Source organism: Zalophus californianus, chromosome 6 (assembly GCF_009762305.2).
Source record: "Zalophus californianus isolate mZalCal1 chromosome 6, mZalCal1.pri.v2, whole genome shotgun sequence".
NCBI classification, from domain to species: Eukaryota; Metazoa; Chordata; class Mammalia; order Carnivora; family Otariidae; genus Zalophus; species Zalophus californianus.
The window spans coordinates 52,150,636-52,157,987 of NC_045600.1; the positions used below are offsets into that span (position 1 = coordinate 52,150,636).

The window sequence follows — 7,352 nt, forward strand, 5'->3', positions numbered from 1 at the left end:
CTCCCTCTCTCCCTGGCTTGTGCTCTATCTCTTGCTATCTCTCTCTCTCAAATAAATAAATAAAATATTAAAAAAAAAAGAACTACTGAGGCACTCAATAACTTGACTGAGTCTCAAAGATAGTAGGCTAAGTGAAATAAACTGTCTCAAAGGTTATACTCTATATGCTTCCATAAACATGACATTCTCAGAAAGAAAAAGAAATAATGACCATGAACATATCAGTTGTTTTCCAGAGATTAGAGGTAAAAGAAAGATATGACTACAAAGGGATAGCCCAAGAAAATTTTTTTAGAGTGAAGGAGTGGTTCTGTATCATGAAAATGTTGGTGGTTACAGGAATTAATAAAATGTGCTAAAATTCATGGAAATATATACTCTGATGACCTTCACAAATTAGTTACATAATTAAATAAAGAGGAAAACAAACCAAACAAATATAAGGACAACAGACTTTATGCCAATCTTCATTGTGTTTGTTTTTGTTTGTTTAATTCAGGATTTTTTTATTTCTCTTAAAATATTGGCCTAGAGCAGTGGCTATTAAAATGTGGTCTCCAGACAAGCAGCATTAGCATTATCTGTACTTAAATTCTCAGGCCCCGTTCCAAACCTGCCAAATCAGAAATCTGGGGGACCCAACATGGGAATAGGTTTTAACAAGCTTTCCAGGTGATTCTGATGCACTAAAGTTTAAGAAATACTGTCTATAGAGGGGTTTCTCAACCTTGGCACTATTAACATTTTGGTCCAGATCATTCTTTGTATTGGGGGGCCCTCTTGTGATTTGTAGGATGTTTAATTGCATCTTGGATTTCTATCCACTAGATGGCAGTAACAACCTTCCACCCACCATGACAATCAAAAATGTCTCCAGATGAGACTAAAATCATATCAAGTTTTTCCAACTACAATTGTATGAAACTAGAAATCAATTAAAAGAATAAAACTGGAAAAAAAATGTGTGGAGACTAAACAACATACTAATAAATAACCAACAAGCAAATGAAGAAATCTTCTTGGAGACAAATGAAAATAAAAACACAACATTCCAAAATCTATGGGATGCAGCAAAAGCAGTCCTAAGAGTTAAGTTTATAGTGATAGAGTCCCACTTCAAAAAGCAAGCAGAAGCAAATAAACAATTTAATTTTACACCTAAAGGAACTGAAAATAACAAAGCCCTAAGTTAGTAAAAGGAAGGAAATAATAAAGATCAGAGTGAAAGTTAATGAAATAGAGACTAAAAATTTTTTTTAAAAATAATAAAAAGATCAATGAATGTAAGATCTGGTTCTTGAAAAAATAAACAAATCGATAAACCTATAGCTAGACTCATCAAGAAAAAAATAGAGAGAGGGCTCAAATAAATAATATCAAAAATGAAAGAGAAGATACAACCACAGAAATACAAAAGATTGTAAATGTACAATTTACAGATTGGACTACCTAAAAGAAATGGATAAGTTCCTAGCCACATACAACCTACCAAGACTGAATTAGGAAGAAATAGAAAACCTGAAAAGACCAGGGGTGCCTGGGTGTCTCAGTTCCAGATCCTGGGATCCAGCCCTGTGTTGGGTTTCCTGCTCAGCAGGGAGTCTGCTTCTCTCTCTCCCACTGCCACTCCCCACAGCTTGTTCTCACTCCATCTCTCTCTCTCAAATAAATAAATAAAATATTTTTTAAAAAAGGAAGAAAGAAAAGAAAATCTGAAAAGACCAATTACTAGTAGTGAAATGGAATCAGTCATCAAAAAGCTCCCAGAAACAGGAAGATGGCGCCGAAGGCTAAGAAGGAAGCCCCTGCCCCTCCCAAAGCCGAAGCCAAAGCAAAGGCTTTGAAGGCCAAGAAAGCGGTGCTGAAAGGCGTCCACAGTCACAAAAAAAAGAAAATCCACACGTCACCTACATTCCGATGACCCAAGACACTGCGTCTGCGGAGGCAGCCGAAATATCCTCGAAAGAGCGCCCCCAGGAGAAACAAGCTTCATCACTATGCCATCATCAAGTTCCCCCTGACCACTGAGTCAGTCATGAAGAAAATAGAAGACGACAACACACTTGTGTTCATTGTGGATGTCAAGGCCAATAAGCACCAGATCAAACAGGCTGTGAAGAAGCTCTACAACATTGATGTGGCCAAGGTCAACACCTTGATCAGGCCTGATGGAGAGAAGAAGACATATGTTCGACTGGCTCCTGACTATGATGCTTTGGATGTTGCCAACAAAATTGGAATCATCTAAACTGAGTCCAGCTGGCTAAATCTAAATTAAATTTTTTTCACCAAAAAAAAAAAAAAAAGCTCCCAAAAACAAAAAGTTCAGGATCAGACAGCTTCACAGGTGAATTCTACCAAACATTTAAAGAAGAGTTAATCCCTATCCTCTCAAACTATTCCAAAAAATTTAAGAGCAAAGGATGTTCCCAAACTCACTCTATGAGGCCAGCATTATTCTGATACCAAAACCAAACAAAGACACTACAAAAAAGAAAATTACAGGCTAATACCCTTGACAAACATAGATGCAAAAAATCCTCAACAAAATTTAGCAAACTGAATTCAACAATACATTAAAGGGATCATATACCATTAAAGGCATCGGGCTCCCTGCTCAACAGGAAACCTGCTTCTCCCTCTCCCACTCCCCCTGCCTGTGTTCCCTCTCTTGCTGTCTCTTTCTGTCAAATAAATAAAAAAAGTCTTCAAAAAAAAAAAAAAAAGAAAAGAATTCCATTTACAATTGCACCAAAAAGAATAAAATACCTAGAAACAAACTTACCCAAGGAGGTGAAAGACCTGTAATCTGAAAACTATAAAACACTTATGAAAGAAATTGAAGATAATACAAACAAATGGAAACATAGTCCATGGTCATGGATTGGAAAATTGATTTTGCTAAAAATATTACCTAAAGCAATCTAGAGATTCAATGCAATCCCTATCAAAATACCAATGGCATTTTGGAACTAGAACTAGAACATTGAATCCTAAAATTTGTATGGAACCACAGAAGATCCCAAACAGCCAAATTAATCTTGAGAAAAAAGAACAAAGTTGGAGGCATCATGCTCCCAGATTTAAAACTATACTACAAAGCTATACTAATCAAAACAATATGGTACTGGCACAAAAAGAGACACATAGATCAATAGAACAGAATAAAGAACCCAGAAATAAACCCACACGTTTATGATCAATTAATCTACAACAAGGAAGACAAGAATATACAATGGGGAAAAGACAGTTTCTACAATAAATGGTGCTGGGAAAACTAGACAGCTACATGCAAAAGAATGAAACTGGACCACTTTCTTATACCATATACAAAAAATAACTCAAAATGGATAAAAGACAAATGTAAGACCTGAAACTACAAAACTCCTAGAAGAAAACATAGGTGGTAGGTTCTTCAACATTGGTTTGGCAGTTGTTTGGGATCTGTCTCCTCTGGCAAGCACAACAAAAACAAAAATAAACAAATGGCATTACAACAAAATAAAAAGGTTTTCCATAGCAAAAGAAACCATCAATAATACCAAAAGGCACCCAAATGAATGGGAGAAGATATTTGCAAATAATATTTCCAATAAGGAGTTAACATACAAATTTTATAAACAATTTATACAACTCAATATCAAGAAAGCAGTTGAAATACAAAGTGGACAGAAGACCTGAACAGACATTTTTCCAAAGACATACAGATAGCCAACAGTCACATGAAAAGATATTCAACATCACTAACCATTAGGGAAATGCAAATAAAAACCAGAATGAGATATTACCTCACATGAGTCAGAATGGCTAGTATCAAAAAGACAAGAAATAACAAGTGTTGGCAAGGATATGGAGAAAATAGGACCCTTGTGCACTGTTGCTGGGAATGTAAATTGTTTCCATTGCACCCAATGGAAAATTATGGAGGCTCTCCAAATAATTAAAAATAGGACTACCATACCATCCAGCAATTCCACTTCTGGGTATTTATCTGAAGAAAATGAAAATGCTTATTGAAAAAGATGTGCACCCTGTGTCCATCACAGCATTATTTACTACAGCCAAAATATGAAAGCAACTTACATGTCCATCAATAGATGAATGGATAAAGAAGATATATACACACGCAATGGAATATTAGCTACAAAAAAGAATGAAATCTTATCATATATAACAACATAGATGGACCTAGAAGGTATTATGCTTGTGAAATAAATCAGACAAGAAAGCAAATACCATATGATTCCACTTATTTATGGAATCTAAACAACAAAACAAAAGAGCAAACAAAACAGAAGAGAAACAGACTCAGAGATAAAAAGAACAAACTGATGATTGCCAAAGGGGAGGGTGGTGGAGGAATGGACAAAATAAGTGAAGGAGATTAAGAGATATAATCTTTTAGTTATAAAATAATAAGACATGGGGATGTAATATACAGCATAAGAAACAAAGTCAATAACATAACGATTTTGTATGATTTCAGATGGTAAGCAGATTTATTGTGGTGATCATTTTGTAATACATATAAATATCAAATTGTCATGTTTTATATCTGAAACTAGTACAATACTGTATGTCAATTATTCTTGAGGGTAAAAAAAAAAAAGAAGACATACCAAAAAGCACAATTTGAAGAGACAGAGAAAGCATGAGAACCAGACATGGCAAGGATGTTGGAATTATTAGACTAGGAATTTAAAACAAATATTATTAATATGCTAAGGGCTATAATGGATAAAGTAAACAGCATGCAAGAACAGAAGAGCAATGTAAGCAGAAAGATGAAAATCCTAAGAAAGAACTAAAAAGAAATGCTAGTGATTTAAAAAAAAAAAAAGACAACAACACAGTAACAGAGAGTTATGTGATCTGAATCTCCTTTTTAGAAGACCAATATTGCTACTCCATAAGAAATGGAGAATAAGGAGACAAGAACAGAAACGAAGAAGAAAAAAACCCAGGAGGGTTTTATCTTATGGTATAGGCACATGAGAGAGCATTAAAAAAGGAATAAGTTTTTAAATGACGAAATCAGAAAATATTTTGTAGAAAAGACAACACAACTTATTGATGAAAATAATTCTAAAAATTTAGGCTTAATCAAATAGATGAAGGAAATAGAGATTTTAACTTAAATGGGGAAAACTGGAGAAGAATATATTTCATGCAGATTTGGAAGGACAGGAAATCAAAAGTTCTGTCCTAGACAGAATAATTTTGAGATAACAGTTGGAAATCTAGGTTTAAGTGTCATGGAGAATTAATTATAAGCCTCAGTGAAAGGGCTGATGCTAAAGACACATATTTAGGTAGCATTATAGGTGGTATTTTAAGCCAAGGGGCCAAGGTCTGGCCTTTCAGCACTCCAAATATAGAAACCAGGAAGAAGAGAATCCAGCAGAAGATATAAAGAGTAGAAACCAAGGAGGTAGGAGGAAAACTTAGAGGACATGGTTTTAAGTAAACAAATATAAACGTTCCATTAAAGTATGTTACGTGTTGCTAGGACTTTCATTTCAAATGAAGACAGAGAATTCTTTATTCGATATTGCAAAGTGGAAGTCATTTGAGGCCACACAATAAAAGCCATTTCAGGGCGCCTGGGTGGCTCAATTGGTTAATCGACTGCCTTCGGCTCAGGTCATGATCCTGGAGTCCCGGGATCGAGTCCCGCATCGGGCTCCCTGCTCAGCGGGGAGTCTGCTTCTCCCTCTGACCCTCCCCCCTCTCATGTGCTCTCTTTCTCATTCTCTCTCTCTCAAATAAATAAATAAAATCTTAAAAAAAAAAAAGCCATTTCAATAGAAGGGGTTGAAGGACCAGTTGTGTAATTCTAACAAAATATTCCATGAAGAGTATCAATGATAAAGGGAAGTAGTTGAGAAGAACAAGTATTCAAGGAATTTTTTTAGATAAGTGATATTAAGGCTCATGCTTCTGACAAGAAACAGAAATTCACAATTCAAAATAAAGAGATCATTGCAGGAAGAGTCCTTGAATAGCAAGAGGTCCACAGACTAAATGGAAGTGATAGTAGAATTATTTTTCCCTGTCTTCTTACTCATCTTAGCAGCACTTGACATCTGGTCACACATTCTTTAGAAACACCTCTCTCTTAGTTTTCATGCTTCCACCTTTCCTGATTTGCCTCCTCCTTCTCAGCCATGCCTTTTCAGTGTCCTTCTCACACAACCTCCAAAAACTGGATTTCATCCTGGGCTTTCTTGTCTACATTTTCTACACTCACTGGTGCTCTTGTTGAGTCCCATGCCCTTAAATACATCCTATATGCTCCCAGCTCCCAAATATGCCCCTTTAGTTCTTTCTAGAACTTTCCACTGAGTTTCAGATTCCTAGAGACAACTGTCCACCCTACTTAGATGTCTAATAGACTCCTCTAACTTACATTGCCCAACTCTTTTTTTTTTATATTACCAACTTTTGAGTCCACTCCTGCCTCCTCCTTCCAATAAACCTATTCCTCCCCTATCACAGGAAATCATTATTCACTCTTCCTCAGGCCAAAACCTAAGAGCTGCCCTTGATTTCATTCATTTCCTGTACCAAATCAATCAGTTCAACTTCTTTGTTCCATCTCCAATATATATGTTTAAGCCATCACTTCCTGTCCACTGTCATGATCTTAGCCTAAACCACCATCACTTCTTGCCTAAGCCTCTATGATGACCTCCTATCTGGTTTCCCTACCTCCATTCTTTCCCCAGCCGTCTCGGAAATTATTCTCCACAAAGTATTCACTTAAAACATAAATCATTTCAGATCACACCCTTACTTGAAATGTTCATAACTTCCCACTGCTCCTAGAATAAATTTTGAATTCCCCATCTTGACCCACAAGGCACTATGTGCCTTAATTCCTTTCTTCCTCTCCAAGTTTACTTGACTCTTCTCTCACTCCTTCTCTCACTGTACTTCAGATACATCAATCTGTTTTATGTTCCTCAATTATTCAAACTCATTCTTTCATTTGAGTCTTGAAAATGCTTTTCCCTCTTCCATTGGTCTTTGCACAGCTGACTCTCTTATTCTCCCAGACTCATTTCAAATTTATCTCTTCAGAAAGCCCTTACCTAACTGCCCTATCTTAATGCCTTCACCACGAGGTCTTACTCTCCACTCAGCTTATTTTCTTTATAACACCTGCCATCATCTGTGATTATCTTTTTGACTCATTACTTTACCTATTTTTGTTTCTTCCCACTTGTCTGTCTTGGGCTCTACTCTTCTAATAGCATTGATACCAATGCCTGGCATACAATCTGATATTCAACCAATCCTAGTCAACCATTGATTGAGAATTAATGAATAAACAAATGAACAAACTTTAA

At 36.0% G+C, this 7,352-nt stretch overlaps 1 pseudogene; it reads left to right on the forward strand.

The window, feature by feature from the left end:
- The first annotated feature begins 1,777 nt into the window (after nucleotides 1-1,777).
- On the forward strand, nucleotides 1,778-2,306 carry LOC113909675 (annotated as a pseudogene).
- Nucleotides 2,307-7,352: the final 5,046 nt, after the last annotated feature.